This window comes from Pinus tabuliformis, chromosome 4_2, assembly GCF_031772625.1.
Source record: "Pinus tabuliformis cultivar Carrire ecotype Pingquan chromosome 4_2, CPIR1, whole genome shotgun sequence".
Lineage (NCBI taxonomy): Eukaryota > Viridiplantae > Streptophyta > Pinopsida > Pinales > Pinaceae > Pinus > Pinus tabuliformis.
Window position 1 is genome coordinate 603036573 of NC_142304.1, and position 17331 is coordinate 603053903.

The following is a 17331-nucleotide window of genomic DNA, read 5'->3' on the forward strand; positions in this document are numbered from 1 at the left end:
CCCCTACTGCAATTTCTGGTTTACTATCTCCTACTTGTTCTTTACATTAACAAGTTATTTAGTTACATAAACATCAAAGTAAACACAAATGCAGCATTCACAGATATACAGATCATGCAATGAAGTAAACAGAAACAATAACACAAGGGACATCGTTATTTTTGGACATTCGTCCCCGGAAAAACCCAATGCGGGAAAATCGATGCAGCGGATATGAGGGTTTTATTATTAAGCAGATTTCTGAATAAAACTAGGGTGCCAAAAATGGCTCACCCAACAAAAAATGTCCTCGGCAGTAGTACCTCTATCCAGAGACAAATATTCTGGCAAATCAGCAACCGAATGATCAATGCCACAGTGACTTCAGTTCTTCCTTGTGCTTGACAATGAAAGTTGCTCCAAGCACTGCTCTGGAACTGCGTCACCCTTCAGGAACTGCATCAACCTCTCTCGGCTTTGTGTTTGTTCATTTGCTTCCAGTCTGCCCCACAGAATCTCCCAGCGCTGCCACTGAAGCCCTCTACGACTTTTGTGGCGTCTGTGTCCTTTGTGTCAGCCTCTACAGCTTTTGCGTCAGCATCTATGACCCTCTGCATCCTCTGCGCTGGCTCCTATGGCCTCTACGTCAACCCTCCTAAGCCTACGCTATCTCTCTTGACACTTCCTTGCCTCTCTGTCACCCATTAAAAATATTAATTATTTTAATATCTCTTCATCCCGGTGGAATTTCTCCAAACGATTTTTGGGCCTTGTAGATCTCATGTGCCTTAGCCTCTCAACCAAATTTCATGGCTAGAGCACATTCGATGCTACCAAAAATCAACACTCCCTCTTAGTGAGGAATGTGTTCTAGCAATGATTCACCACAGAATCATCACACTGATCCTCCGCATCTGTAATCTGTGATGATGCTAGGCCTGTTGCCTCACATCCACTGCACTGTTGCTTCCTCCACTGCTGCCCATGACACTGCCACTGCCACAGCTACATCTGTACTGCAGCTCCCTCTCAACATGTTGCAACATGCTGCTCATAGCACTGCCACTGCTAACTGCTGCACTACAACTCAGTTACCGAGAAGTAAATAATTGACTTCACCCAAACACTGACATCCTGGTCGATCTGGAAGCCTCGTGATGTTGAAGCCACCTCTGTTGCCATCTTGTGCTCCCTTTGTTGCCACTGCGCTGCTGCAACCTCTTCTGTGCCTTTGCTGCAACCTACACTGTGCTACTACAGACTTTTGCACTCAAGCACTGCATTGTCGCTCAATTACACCTTGCTCCACCCGACACCTGTCATCATGCTATTGTCGTTAAGGGCTCCCGTCGCCGGATGTGATCCAAGAGTTTGGGTACCTTAAGGATTCTGCCCTACTTCTGTAGTCCTCTCGACTACAGTTCTATGTCTCCCCACCTCTTCTCTAGAGGCGCATGAGCATTCATGGCACAATCGTCATCAGTCTCGACATCCCTCTCCGCCTTTGTTGGAGCAGCCTTTGAGTCGGAAGCTTCTCCCTTGCCTTTCTTCCTAGGGCACTAAGAGGCATAATTTCCCCTCTGTTGATTTGGGGTAGCATCGGATGTGCTCTAGCCATGAAAATTGGTGGAGAGGTTAAAGCACATGAGATCTCCAAGACCCAGAAATCATTTTGGAAAATTCCATCCGGATGAAGAGTTATTAAAATAATTAATATTTTTAATGAATTCCTAACTCTAAACTTAGGAAAATAAAAATATTAATGGGTATTAATAAAGTTAAGGATGAGAAGCTTCTAAGAGACGAAGATCAAGTCTATCTTAATCTTAGCCATTGATTAGGGACTTAATCTCGACCGTTGATTCATCAACAGGAAAAGTATAAGAGGAGGCTTGAGGGTCAATTGGAGATAAACCAGAGGGAGACCAATTAGTTTGATTTATGGAGCGGGGTTTGCTGAGAAATTTGAACTAGAGGTCTAGATTGCAGTGAGAAGCAGCGAGTACATAAACGAGAGGCAAGGATAGTGCCAGAGGACCATCACAGAGATCAGAGAGGTAGATGTAGAGGCAGTTGGATTGCACAGTGATTGGAGGGCCTACGTAGGTGACGCAGAGAGGCAGAGTGCTGACGTAGAGGTTCTGGGAGTTGTGCAGAGGCTAGCTGGACTGACGCTAAGCCTAGGGGAAGCGCCGGAGGATTTTATGGTATTGCTTCCATGTGGTTATCTCTGTTGGGTGAGCTAGTTTGGCACCCTAGTTGTACTCAAGAAAAGCTGATTAACAAAATCCTCCTCTGCTACACTGGTTTTCCCGCATTTGGTTTTTCTGGGGACAATTGTCCAAAAACAATTGTGTTGATGTGTTTGATTCTTGCGCATGTATTTGTTTCTGTACATTGGTGTGATATCTGCAGTAGAATTTATTTTAATATTTATTGAAGAGATTTCATAAATAACTTATTGGAAAATGAGTAGGTAAAATAAATCAGTTGCTGCAATAATAGAATTTCCACATGGAATCAGAGCAAAGAACCAAAGACAGGAAGGGAAAATCAATTATGGGTCGAGATCATAATGCAGCAGCATCTACGTCAGGAATCTCGTGCAGATTTTCAGAAAATTGCACAAGAGATAGAAATTTCGACTTCTCTATGCTGGCTTCCAGATTGGAAGAAGAAGTTGCTTGTGTAACAAGCTCGACATCATTAGAGGTATGGTATATAGACACTGGAGCCTCCTGGCATATGACAAGAATCAGGGAATGTTTCTCAAATTATCAGGAGGAAAGGATGAATTTTCAAATCACCATGGGGAATAAGGCAAAATGTACTCCAGTAGGGAAGGGTACCATAGTTTTTCAAACAGAAACAGGAGAGCAATTTCGAGCTACCAATGTGCTGCGTGTGCCAGGACTGGGGATGAACTTACTTTCCGTGTCACAACTTCAAAGCAAGGGTTATGACGTTTTCTTCATTAAGGAGAAGGTATACCTCAAACACCCGAGTTAGAAAAAGAAAGTGCAGATCGAAATCAGAAGTAACAAGTTGTACAGCTTACTGCTAGAATCATGAATGGCACTTTTATGCAGTAATGGAGACAAGGATTTGAATGAACTATGGCACAGAAAAATGGGACATTTGCACCATGGGGCTCTGAGAATTCTCAAGAAAACTGTAACAGGAGTTCCAGATCTTAGTACAGAACGAGATGATGTATGCAGAGGATGTGCTCTGGGCAAGTATGCCAAAGCAGCATTTCCTAGAAGTAAAAACAGGGCCAAGAGTGTACTAGGATTGTTACACTCAGATATCTACGGACCAATGTCCACTAAAGCTCTTAGTGGTGCCAAATACTTCGTCACCTTCATTGATGACCACTCTAGGAAAACTTGGATTTATTTTTTGAAAACCAAGGACAAAGTTTTTTGTCGATTCAAAGAGTTCAAGGCTCTGGTGGAGAATATGACAGGAAAGAAAATAAAAGTTTTGCGCTCAAACAATAGTAGAGAATATATCGATAACGACTTCACCGATTTTTGTGCTAGGGAGGGCATCAAAAGACAATGGACAGCTCCTTACAATCCGGAGCAGAATGGAGTAGCAGAAAGGAAGAACAGGACTATCGTGGAAGCAGCTAGAGCCATGATGTATGATCAGGATATGCCAAAATTCCTGTGGGCAGAAGCATGCAACACAGCAGTCTATGTCCATAATAGAACTCCTCATCGGGCATTGGGCAAGATTACTCCAAAGAAAGTCTTCACCGGGATGACTCCTGAAGTCAGTCATTTCAGGATATTTGAGAGTTTAGCATATTGTCATATACCTGAGGAGAAGAGGAAGAAGTTAGATCAAACTGCAGAGAAAGGATATCTAGTGGGATATAGCGAGAATGCTAAGGCATATAGAATTTATCTTCCAGGGAGCAGGAAGGTAGTAGTTCGACGAGATGTGAAGTTCATGGAAGACAGGGCCTTTAGAAAATCTCGAGAAATGCCTTCCGAGGAGCAGTCAAAAGATGAGTCATTGGTCAAACCACTTCAACCAGCGGAAGCCAAGAATTCTCCTTCAGAACAGGAAGAATCACAGGAAGAGGAGGAGCTAACAGATGCACCTGCCACTAGAGTAAGGACGAGACGGGAACTTCGACAGATTCTGCGGGAAGCAAAAGATTTCATCGATGCATCGAGAAACAATAAAAGAGAGTGAAGACAGCCACATAGATATCAGGCCTTAGTAGCTCAGGATGGGGAGCCTTCCAGTTTTCAGGAGGCCGCTAACAACAAGTTTGGATGGATGCGATGGTAGAGGACTACAGCTCTATAATGGTAAATGATGTCTGGGAAGTAGTACCTAGGCCTCAAGACAGATCAGTGGTAGGCTCGAGATGGATCTACAAGATTAAGTACACTGCAGATGGCAGTGTGGAGAAATACAAAGCCAGGGTTGTGGCTAAGGGGTATGCTCAAAAGGAAGGAATAGACTACGAAGAGAACTTTGCCCCAGTTGCCAGGTATACATCTATTAGGACCATGATATCTCTTGCAACACAGATGGGATGGGAGATTCATCAAATGGATGTCAAAACGGCATTCTTGAACAGAGTGATAGAAGAGGAAGTATACATTGAACAGCCAGAAGGCTTTAAGACGCATGAGAAGAAGTCTCATGTATGCAGATTGAAGAAAGCCTTGTATGGGCTCAAACAGGTACCTAGAGCATGGTATGGTTGAATTGATGGTTACTTGCAAAAGATGGGGTTTGTCAAGAGTGATGCAGATCCCAATCTATACTATCTGGTTGTAGAGAATGAGCCTCTAGTCCTAGTATTATATGTGGATGATCTCTTCCTGACAAGATCATCTAGGCTCATCGAAGACTACAAGAAGAATCTAGCCACAGAGTTTGACATGACGGATTTGCGATAGATGCATTGTTTCCTGGGGTTGGAAGTTTGGCAGCAGAAGGGTAAAATCTTCCTTGGACAAGGGAGATATGCTATAGAGATCCTGAAGAGATTCAGGATGCAGGACTGTAGGCCGATGGCTACTCCAATGATCACCAACTAAAAGAAAATTGATGCATCAGAAGACAAAGATGTTGATCCCACCTTATACAGGCAGCTCATAGGGTCCTTAATGTATCTGGTCAATACCAGACCAAACATTTTTTACACTATCAACACCCTCAGTCAGTTCATGGTGGAACCAAAGAGGGCTCATTGGGCAGCAGCCAAACATGTTCTCAGATATATACAGGGAACAGTCAATTATGGACTTTTGTACACTAAAAGTAATGATATCAGATTGAGTGGGTTTACTGATGCAAATTGGGTTGGAAGTTCAGTAGATCGAAAAAGTACCTTTGGGTATTATTTCAACATTGGATCGGGGATGACCTCCTAGTGCAGTAGGAAACAGAAATCCGTAGCTCTGAGCTCAGCTAAAGCAGAATATATGGCCGCTAGCACAGCTTTGTGCGAAGTCATATGGCTTAGAAAATTGCTTGTGAACCTATTTAGGAGAAGGATGGAAGTGACCGGGGAACATGTGTGATAATCAGAGTTGCAGCAAGCTCTCTGAGAATCCAGTATTTCATGATCGCTCAAAGCACATTGATATTTGGTGACACTTTGTCAGAGACTGTGTCCAACAAGGAGCTGTACAGTTGAGCTACACTCCTACAAGAGAACATGTGGCAGACATCCTTAGCAAGGCTCTTGGAAGAACAAAGTTTGCTTATTTTAGGGAGAAGATGGGGATGATAAAGAATCCATTTCAGTAGCAGAAATGGGTATGTGTCAGGTGTTGTAGTGCAGCGGTTAGCAGTGCTATGGGCAGCATGATGCAGCATTTGAGAGAAAGTTGCAGTGCAGATGCAGTGTTGGGAGGAAGGACCAACAGCAGCACAGATGTAGAGGGAGTTGCAGTACAGATGTAGCAGTGGTAGTGATGGAAGCCATGGGTAGCAGTACAGGAGGCAGCAGTGCAGAGGATGTTGGGTAGCAAGCCAAGCATCAGCACATGTACCAGTGCTGAATGATCAGGGTAATGTTCAATGGTGAAGCATTACTAGAGCACATTCCTCGCTAAGAGGGAGTGTTGATTTGGGGTAGCATCGGATGTGCTCTAGCCATGAAAATTGGTGGAGAGGCTAAAGCACATAAGATCTCCAAGACCCAGAAATCATTTTGGAAAATTCCATTCAAATCAAAAGTTATTAAAAAAATTAATATTTTTAATGAATTCCTAAGTCTAAACTTAGGAAAATAAAAATATTAATGGGTATTAATAACGATAAGGATGAGAAGCTTCTAAGAAATGAAGATAAAGTATATTTTAATCTTAGCCGTAGATTAGGGGCTTAATCTCAGTCGTTGATTCGTCAACAAAAAAAGTATAAGAGGAGGCTTGAGGGTCAATTGGAGATACACCAGAGGGAGACTAGTCAGTTCGATTTCTGGAGCGGGGTTTGCTGAGAAATTCGAACTAGAGGTCTGGATTGCAGTGAGAGGCAGCGAGTACATAACAGAGAGGCAGGGATAGTGCCAGAGGACCAGCACAGAGATCAGAGAGGCAGACGCAAAGCCAATCAGAAAGATGCAAAGGCACCTGGATTGCAAAGTCACTAGAGGGCCTGCATGGGTGATGCAAAGAGGCCAAGTGCTGACGCAGTAAGGCAGAGTGCTGACGTAGAGGGTCTGGGAGCTACGCAGAGGCTAGCTGGACTGACGATGAGGCTAGGGGAAGCACCGGAGGATTTTATGGCCTTACTGCCATGTGATTATCTTTGTTGGGGGAGCCAATTTGGCACCCTAGCTGTACTCAAGAAAATTTGATTAATAAAATCCTCCTCTGCTGCACCAGTTTTCTCACATTGGGTTTTTCTGGGGGCAATTGTCCAAAAAATAACTGTGTTGATGTGTTTGATTCTTATGCATGTATTTGTTTCTGTATATTGGTGTGATATCTACAGTAGAATTTATTTTAATATTTACTAAAAAGATTTTGTAAATAACTTATTGGAAAATAAGTAGGTAAAATAAATCAGTTGTTGCAGTAATAGAATTTTCACACCAGCTCCCCACATTTGAAGAACTTGACCTTCGAGATATCTTTCTTCTTCCTCTTCTGAACCCCCTACTATCCAGCAGATGCTAGAGCTGCATCCTCCTCCTCCTCTTTCTTGATTCTAACTCCTTTACTGCTACTCCCCACCTTGGTCAATCTCCTGATCCCCTCCGGTCGAAGAGCAGCCCACATCTCCTCCCAACTAGGGAGAGTCGCTCTGCCCAAAATGCTTTGGACAAACATCTCCCACTCCTTGAAGACTGCACTCAGAGCAATTCTGACCATAAACTCTGGATCTAGTGTAGACCCCACGGAAGTAAGCTAGTCACAAATTCCTTGCAACCTAAGAAGGAACGAATCTATCTCCTCTCCTTTCTGCGTCTGCCATGACCTTAGCTGATTCTTTAATAACATCTTCCGCTGCACGGAATAGCCCTGGTATAAGGTGGTCAGCGTCTGCCACATCTCCCTTGCTGTGTTCTTCTTAGCAATATGTGGTATGACATGATCCTTGACCCCGTTTAGAAGCATGCATTTTGCTTTTGCCTCGGCCTCCTCATACTCCTCATTTGTGTTAAGGTCAACTGGGACAACAACTTTTTTCAAGGCATAGTCCTTGATGGGATGTTTATCCAAGATTGCCAGGATCCTGGCCTTCTAGATGACAAAATTAGAAGCCTCGTCCAATCTTTCCTGATCCCTCAATCCATTCACTGCCATCTCTGCACCTCTTCTCTAGACTCCCTCTAAGTATTGATTTCCCTCCCGGAAATCCTCTGGCCAACTGTTGCATCATTCCTCTCCAATCCTCCTTTGTCGCTGCAACCCGGATCTAGATTTCTTGGCTAGAAATCTGTCGAGGTAGTGCTTCCCTCTACCTTGGTTCAGTCTCCTTAGACATTGTTCTGCACCGACAGAAGCAGCTTCCCACCAGCTCCACAAATCAAAATCTGCACAGCTCCCTTAGCCCCAGCAACTGAAGAATCTGAGCCCTTCTAGCTCTACGCAATCACAGTGAGAGTTGGATCAACTCCTCCTCCTGGCCACTACGTCAATCCTTCCTGGCTGAGAAAGATGACTTAGCACTGCGTAGGCCTGATTTGCCCCACCTCTGCCTCTGCGCTGGCCTGGATAGCTAATGCAACTACTGCATGGGCTCCTCCCAGCTACTGCATCACCTTCACCTAGCTCAGAGTGTTGACACAAGCACTGCATGAGCCTCTAAGTCACCTTCTCTGCACTGCATCCCTCCTCCTTCTATGTCTCTGGCTCTGGAACAGCGCTGTCTCTTGGGACAGCTGCATCTCTGCTGCAAATTCTCAGATTTTCTCGACGGGTGGCTTCAATTGCCTCTGATTTGCAATCCCTCTAATACCACGTGAAAATTCCTGAATCTAACACATTAGAAACCCCTACTGCAATTTCTGGTTTACTATCTCCTACTTGTTCTTTACATTAACAAGTTATTTAGTTACATAAACATCGAAGTAAACACAAATGCAACCTTCACAGATATACAGATCATGCACTGAAGTAAACAGAAACAATAACACAAGGGGCATTGCTATTTTTGGACAATCATCCCCGGAAAAACCCAATGTGGGAAAACTGGTGTAGCAGATATGAGGGTTTTATTATTAAGTAGATTTATGAATACAACTAGGGTGCCAAAAATGGCTCACCCAACAGAGAATGTCCTCAGCAGTAGTACCTCTATCCGGAGACAGATATTCCAGCAAATCAGCAACTGAATGATCAATCTCACGGTGACTCTGGCTATTCCTTGTGCTGGACAGCGAAAGCTGCTCCAAGCACCGCTCTGGAACTGCGTCACCCTTCAAGCACTGCGTCACCCTCTCTCGGCTCTGCGTCAGCTAATCTGCTCCAAGTCTACCCCATAAAATCTCCCAGCGCTGCCTCTGAAGCCCTCTATGACTTCTGCATCAGCCTCTATGTCCTCTACGGCCCTCTGCATCCTCTGTGCTGGCTCTTATGGCCTTTGCGTCAACCCTCCTGGGCATGCGCTATCTCTCCCAGCACTTCGATGCCTCTCTGTTATGTATTCTTCAGTCTCTTGTTGAGCTACCCCTCACTGCAATTGATCACTTGCTCGATTTCCTCAGCAAACCTCGCTCCAGAAAATCGAATTGACTCATCTCTCTTGGTGTGTCTCCAACTAACCCTCAAGCCTCCTCTTATACTTTTCTCGTTGATGATTGAACGGACGAGATTAAGTCCCTAATCAACGGCTAAGATTAGATCTGGCTTGATCCTCGTCACTTAGAACTTTCTCACCCATCTTATATTAATACACATTAATATTTTTATTTTCCTAAGTTTAGACTTAGGAACCCATTAAAAATATTAATTATTTTAATATCTCTTCATCCCGATGGAATTTCTCCAAACGATTTCTGGGTCTTGGAGATCTCATGTGCCTTAGCCTCTCCACCAAATTTCATGGCTAGAGCACATCTGATGCTACCAAAAATCTACATATTCTTCAATCTTCTACTAAACTGCCCTCACTGCAACTGATCACTTGCTCGATTTCCTCAGCAAACCTCACCCCAGAAAATCAAACTGACTGATCTCTCTTGGTGTATCTCCAACTGACCCTCAAGCCTCCTCTTATACTTTTCCTGTTGATGAATTGACGACTGAGATTAAATCCCTAATCAACGACTAAGATTAAAACAAACTTGATCCTCGTCACTTAGAAGTTTCTCACCCATATTCTTATTAATACCCATTAATAGTTTTATTTTCCTAAGTTTAGACTTAGGAACCCATTAAAAATATTAATTATTTTAATAACTCCTCATCCGGGTGGAATTTCTCCAAACGATTTCTAGGTTTTGGAGATCTCATGTATTCTAGCCCCTCCACAAAATTTCAAAGCTAGAGCACATTCGATGCTACCCAAAATCAACAGTCCCTCTTAGCGAGGAATGTGCTCTAGCAATGCTTCACCATAGAAGCATCACACTGATCCTTTGCATCAGTCCTCTGTGTTGATGCTCGGCCTGCTACCCCACATCCATTACACTGCTACTTCTTGTACTATTGCCCATGACACTACCACTGCCACTGCTACATGTGTACTACAACTCCCTCTCAAAATGTTGCCCATAGCACTACCACTGCTAACTACAACTCATTTACTGAGAAGTAAGTAACTGACTTCACCCAATCACTAACATCTTGGTTAGTCTGGAAGCCTCGTGAAGCAGAAGCTACCTCAGCTGCTATCATGTGCTCCCTCTGCTACCATTGCGCTGTTGCAACCTCCTCTGTGCCTCACACATTGTTGCAACCTCCACTGTGTTGCCTCAGACTTTGGCACTCTAGCTCTGCCACTATCGCTCCATCACACCTTGCTCCAACCGACACCCATCACTTTTCTACTGTCATTAAGGGCTTTCGTAGTCGTATGTGATCCAAGAGTTTGGGCACCTCAAGGATCATGCCCCTCTTTTGTAGTCCTCTCGACTACAGCTCTACGTCTCCCCACCTCTTCTCTAGAGGTGCATGAGCACTCATGGCACAATCGTCATCAGTCTCGACATCCTTCTCCGCCTTTGCTAGAGCAGCCTTTGAGTCAAAAGCTTCTCCCTTGCCTTTCTTCCTGGGCATTGAGATGCATAATGTCCCAACTCCCCACAGTTGAAGCACTTGACCTTGGAGATGTCTTTCTTCTTCCTCTTCTGAACCCCCTGTTGTCACGCTAATGCGAGAGCTATACCCTCGTCCTCCTCCTTGATTCGAACTCCCTTACTGTTACTACCCGCCTTGGTCAATCTCCTGAGCTCTTCCTGTCGAAGAGTTGCCCACATCTCCTCCCAACTGGGGAGAGTCGCTCTGCCCAAAATGCTTTGGACAAACGTCTCCCACTCCTCGGAGACTGCATTCAGGGCAGTCCTGACCATGAACTCTAGATCCAGTGTAGACCCCATGGAAGTAAGTTGGTCGCGAATTCCTTGCAACCTGAGAAGGAATGGATCTATCTCCTCTCCTTTCTGCATCTGATATGACCTCAACTGATTCTCTAATAACATCTTCCACTGCACGAAAGAGCCCTGGTATAAGGTGGTCAGCGTCCGCCACATTTCCCTTGTTGTGTCTGTCAAATGTAATACCCTTGTTGTTGTATTACATGATCCCTGACCCCGTCTAGGATTATGCATTTTTCCTTCGCCTGGGACTCCTCATACTTCTCATTTGCATCAGGATCAACTAGGACAGCTATTGTTCTTAAGGCATAGTCCTCGATGTGATGTTTATCCAGGACTACCAGGATCTTGGCCTTCCAGATGACAAAATTGAAAGCCCCATCCAATCTGTCATGTGTCATGATCCCTTAATCCGTTCACTACCATCTCTGCTCCTCTTCTCTAGACTCCCTCTGAGTCCTGATTTCCCTCTAGAAAATCCTTTGGCCAACTGTCGAATCACTCCTCTCAAATCCTCCTTTGCTGCTACAACCCGGATCAAGATTTCTTAGCTAGAAATTTGTCGAGGTAGTGCTTCCTAATGACCACTGGAGTGGCACCTGATGATTATATGAAGACTCTATGCCCAAGGATGATCCAGAGAGCAATGTACCATCAGATATCATCAGTCCACAAAGTTTTTTAAACTCTACTTCTATCTTCACATCATCTTTCTTGTACCCAGATTCCACACCCTGCGAGGAATTGTAATAAGTGATACTAGTAATGATGCGTTTTTGAGTCTGTAACAAGCCTACAATGTTGGGACTCGATAAGCAAACGAGCACACCTTGGAGTGTTTTTTTATCTGGTTAATTATCCCTTCTTTTTCAGAGGCGAATAGTTTTCTGGGTTTTTTCACTCACATTTTACCCCAAAACCGGGGTGACGGTTTGAAGGTTGAGCCCCTAACACATCTTAGTGTCTACAGTCGATGTATACTACCATACTATATCACACAAAAAATATTCGTGGAATTTGGTTAGGTCTAGGTAGTCATTTTTTAAATTTTTAGATTTCCCACAAGTCAAAAATTGCAAATAAAATTGTACATGTAATGTAATAAGTGATGTCTAGAGAAGTTGTATGGGGTATGACTAATGAAATTTACACCTCTCACCCTCAACTTTCTACTATGACACACTTTGATGGGTTAAAAATGTGTTTTGGACCCTCAAAACCCACATTTCGTAAGTTTAGTGGAAATTGTGACATTTAATTAAGCCATAAATTAAATAAATAGAGAAAAATAAATATCCACACATGCTAAATGTTGTGGAAATGAGGTGGAAAATTATAGTGGAGTTAAAGTGTAGTCCCAAGGTGATGTGGACTCCTAAATCAAGGAAAGGACATGTGCTCAAATAAAATTGAATTTTTGGCATTAAATGAGAAAATTGTTTACTTGGAAATTCGAATTTGTGAAGTTAATGCACATCTGGGAGGATTAGGGAGAATATTTGGTGGAGATTTTTGTGAGAAATTGTCCCCACATGGGTTACCATCCATATACACTTGTCATTTCATCATAAAATTCGAATTTGGCACATAAGGAAAGAAGAAAATGATGTCCACTTGCTAGAATTCGATTTTTACACTTGGCATTGGAGCTCCATTCAACAAATTTGAATTTCTCTTTGGGATTGTCACCTCATGCCACTTGTTTAATCACTTCTACATTGGGATTGGCTCCAATGCCATTTGTCATTGTCATTCTTCACTGGAATTTGCTCTGAACTCTCTATATAATAGAGCCATTGGCTCTCATATTGTATCATGTAATACAAGCTATTGTGATTTAGGAGACTCAGCGGGATTGTATTCACTACTTGCAATATAATACAACAGTGTTTGGGGTAAAGCGTGATGGTGATCTTCTCCTTGCACGTGTGGTAAATTCTTGACTTCTTGTTATGTTTCTATTTATTTCCTCATGTCATTATTTCTTTCATGTTTGTTTCAAGCTATGTTAGTATGCAGCTATCTCATATTAACATAAGAATTAATTATTTGCTTTAGGAAAATAAATCTTCTAGTGGATAATAGATGTATCTCTAGGAATTCTTTCCACTGCACTTATTTAACTTTATGTTGATTTAATGATTTGTGGTGAAGTTTTGTAGATGAATCATTATTTGGTCAAGCTTTTCAAGCGTGGGGAAATTCTCGGAGGAATCAACCCATTCTTGAAAAATATTCAAGGAGAACCCGCATGTTTTGAATTCCAAAGTCTCATCTATATCTTATTTGTGTCTTGCAAGGATTCTTTCAAGTTTCTTAAAGCTTTTATTTCTTGCATCAACAAATCAAACTTGGAAAAAATTATTTTTTACGTATTGTACTTCATTTATCAATATTTGACTATTTCAAAGAGCTAAGTCATGGCTAGTCAAAGAGGAGAGCTTGATCATACTCTTTGGCCTAGCCTCTTTTAGATTATTTTTTTTAGCATATTTTGTTGTCATCTTGGTCTAACATTTGAGTTATTTTTGTATCCTTTTAAGCAAGATAGTTTCCATGCTTTGATTTGTAGACTTATTCATCTTGAAAGCATTTATAATATCTTGTGCTAACAATTTAGTGTTTCACTTTTCAAGGTTATTTTGGCTTTCCATTTGAAAGAATTTTATTTCATTTTAAGCAAAATACATTTCTTAAAGAACAAATACTTGGAAGGCACTGGTTGTTTATGTATTTTATGCTTATCTTATGATGGTTATTGCTCATAGCAAATTTTTGCTTATAAATCTTAAAGAGATAATCTATTTAACTCTAACGATTCTCCTAGAAACTCACATCCTTTTTAAATTAACTTTTCATTAGGGACCACCCCCCTAGCTAACCTAGGAGATAGCTCAAACGGAGAGAGTCGGGATTAGTGTGATAGCCCCTTCTCTGAGTTCCCTGCCACCAACCACACCATGTGGGGTTAAAGGCTTTTTTCACTGACTTGTAGGTAGGTGTAGGCGACAGAGTCAACACTTCCCTCTACCTTGGTTCAGTCTCCATAAACATTGTTCTGCACCTACAGAAACAGTGCCCACCAGCTCCACAAATCAAAATCTGCACAGCTCCCTTAGCCCCAGCAAATTGAAGAATCTGAGCCCTTCAGGTTTTGTGCAATCTCTGTGTGGGTTGAATCTGCTCCTCCCGGCCAACTGCGTCAATACTTCCTGGCTCAGAAGGATGACGTGGCTCTGCGTGAGCCTATCCTTCCCTCCTCTGCCTCTGCGCTAGCCCTGATGGCTGACGCGGCTGCTGCGTCTTGCTTTCCCGACTCCAAATGCTGACGCAGGCACTATGTGAGCCTCTGCGTCACACTTCCTACACTGTGTCACTCCTCCTCTTGCTTCTTTAGCTCTGGAATAACATTGTCTCTCAAGACAACTACTTCTCTGCTGCAGATTCTCAAATTTCTCGGTTGGGGTCTTCAGTCGCCTATGATCTGCAATCGCTCTAATACCATGTGAAAATTCCTGAATCTAACACATCAGAAACCCCTACTACAATTACTGGTTTACAATCTCCTACTTGTTCTTTACATTAAGTTATCTAATTGCATAAACATCGAAGTAAACACTATTGCAGCCTTCACAGATATAAAGATCATGCACTGAAATAAACAGAAACAATAACACAATGGACACCGTTATTTTTGGACAACTGTCCCCGAAAAACCCAATTCGGGAAAACCGGTGTAGCATATAGAGGGTTTGTTTTATTAAGCAGATTCGTGAATACAACTAGGGTGCCAGAAATAGCTCACCCAACAGAGAATATCCTTGGGAGTAGTACCTCTATCCGAAGAGAGATATTCTAGCAAATCAGCAACCGAATAATCAAACCCCATAGTGACTCCGGTTGTTCCCTATGCTGGACAGTGAAAGCTGCTCCAAGCACTGCTCAGGAACTGCGTCACTCCTCCAGGAGCTGCGTCACCCTCTCCTGGCTTAAAGTCTGATGATCTGCTCCCAGTCTGCCCCACAAACTCTCCCCAACACCGCCTCTAAGGCCCTCTATGAATTTTGCGTCAGCCTCTACAGCCCTCTGCGTCAGCTGCTACGGCCCTCTGCGTCCTCTGCATCAACCCTCTCTCCCGGCACTGCGCTGCCTCTCTACTATGTATTCTTCGGCCTCCTACCGAACTGCCCCTCATTGCAACTGATCACTTGCTCGATTTCCTCAGCAAACCTCACCCCAGAAAATTGAACTAACTAATCTCTCTTGTTGTATCTCCAACTGACCCTCAAGCCTCCTCTTATACTTTTCCTGTTGACAAATCAATGGTCGAGATTAAGTCCCTAATCAACGACTAAGATTAAAATAGACTTGATCCTCGTCACTTAGAAGTTTCTCACCCATATTCTTATTAATACCTATTAACATTTTTATTTTCCTAAGTTTAGACTAGGAACCCATTAAAAATATTGATTATTTTAATAACTCCTCATTCGGGTGGAATTTCACCAAACAATTTCTGGGTTTTGGAGATCTCATGTATTCTAGCCTCTCCAAAAAATTTCAGAGCTAGATCACATCCGATGCTACCCAAAATCAACACAAAGCTCTAACTTGGATCCTTTAACAAACTTCTCACCTTGCACTTGACAAAGGGGAATATCAAATATCAAGCTTCAAGATTCGAAGTTTAATTAGTCAATCAAACTTCAACCAACATATGGGAATTTCAGCATAGCAACTAGTCTCCTCAAAATTAATGATGACCGAAAAGAATGGGAATGTTCAGACATGGCAGTTGTTCACTTCCAAATATCGGCATTTTTTCAGGCATAGCTTCATCGAAGCTAAGTTCAACAGTTTCATATTGAAGATGACAAAAGTTATAATTATCCAGATTTGTGATTGAGGGGGGCAATGTTAGACAGTGAGTCCCTAGATAATCACAAAGTTCAGGACCACATTGATATGAGTAGTAAACTTTATCCTTGATGAGGTGTTGTCACGATCGACACGAGTTGTCAATGAGACCTTGATTTAAATCCTTTTCCACCATTTTCTTGTGTCTTGCTTGTGCTCAATTCTCAACAGTAGGATCATCCCCTTTGGCAAGCATGAGACACTATACCTGCAAATTCATGGCAAATTAATGGGAAGAGACATGATTCTTGTCACGCTGATGGAACTACCACAGCTGCTCATCCTGACGGCATCTGATGAAGTTTAGCTCTGCAGCCTTGTTTGGCCATATTTAATCTCTTTAAACTTGCACCAGAACTGCCACATTCCTCCTCTCCTATAGCTATGGCATCTAGTGTTCCAATGGAACTACGAAATCCACTCCTCTTCCTTCAGACTGAAATTGACAACCTTCAGGACTCCTCCTGGCATCTGCAACAGCAACTTGCACGGTTGGCGACCCAAGTTGTAGCGATCATGGACATTTTATTCCGCATCAACTGTAATTTCAACATGCCAAGGATGAATGGGGCTGGTTACAGACCCAATTGGAGGAGGTGAAGAAGAATGGCTCTCCGATTCCTCACTTCCCATCCTCCTCTGTCTATTCAGTTACTCAGACGACATAGAGTGCAGACTTAGCTCTCCCAAACTTGAACATTCCGATGAAGGTATCTGAACAGGAGACAACCCTCTAGGCTAGTGATGTTCATACTCAAATATAACGTGAATGTGTTAAAAAATTGGGCAACTCTTGGGGGGTCTTTTACAGAATATTCACAGCTATGAATTTTCATGTATTTAGACTTCACTAGAACAACTGTTCCTGCCCAGTCTGAGATAGAACATGGCCAATTTGATACCGTACAATCTGATGTATCTCTGCTACGTGCTACAGCCGCAGATTTCGATTAATAAAATTCCCCAGTTATGGTTTAAAAAAATAGCTAGACTTGTAGACACTTGAGCAGAATTCAACAAACAGTTCTCAATCTCAACAAATTCTAAAATGTTCCAATATCCCCACTGAAAATGATATAATAATAAATAATTTCCATTAAAAGTTGAGGCAATAAGTAACTAATCGAAACCATATAAACGCTCTAGCAGATACTAATATATCAGCAAGAGTAGGAAACTTATCTCTTGCAATAGATACGTACCCTTCATTGTTTCACGGCAGAATAGTCATATATCTCGTGCCATAGACTTGTTACAAAGTAATAAAAAGGACGATTCAGGTTGCTTGTACCTATTCAATTTTTTCTGTCTTCTGAAACAAATTTTAAAACTTTACATCAAAATGGAACCATTTAAATAACATAACCAAACGCAACTTTGGCACACTTCCACCTAACTGCCAGCATAAGCAA

At 42.5% G+C, this 17331-nt stretch overlaps 1 protein-coding gene across 4 annotated transcripts in view; it reads right to left on the minus strand.

Moving 5' to 3' along the window:
• Positions 1-17331, minus strand: part of LOC149170728 (Metallopeptidase M24 family protein) — a 446763-nt gene that overhangs the window by 245348 nt on the left and 184084 nt on the right. The gene's annotated exons all lie outside the window — the stretch shown is intronic.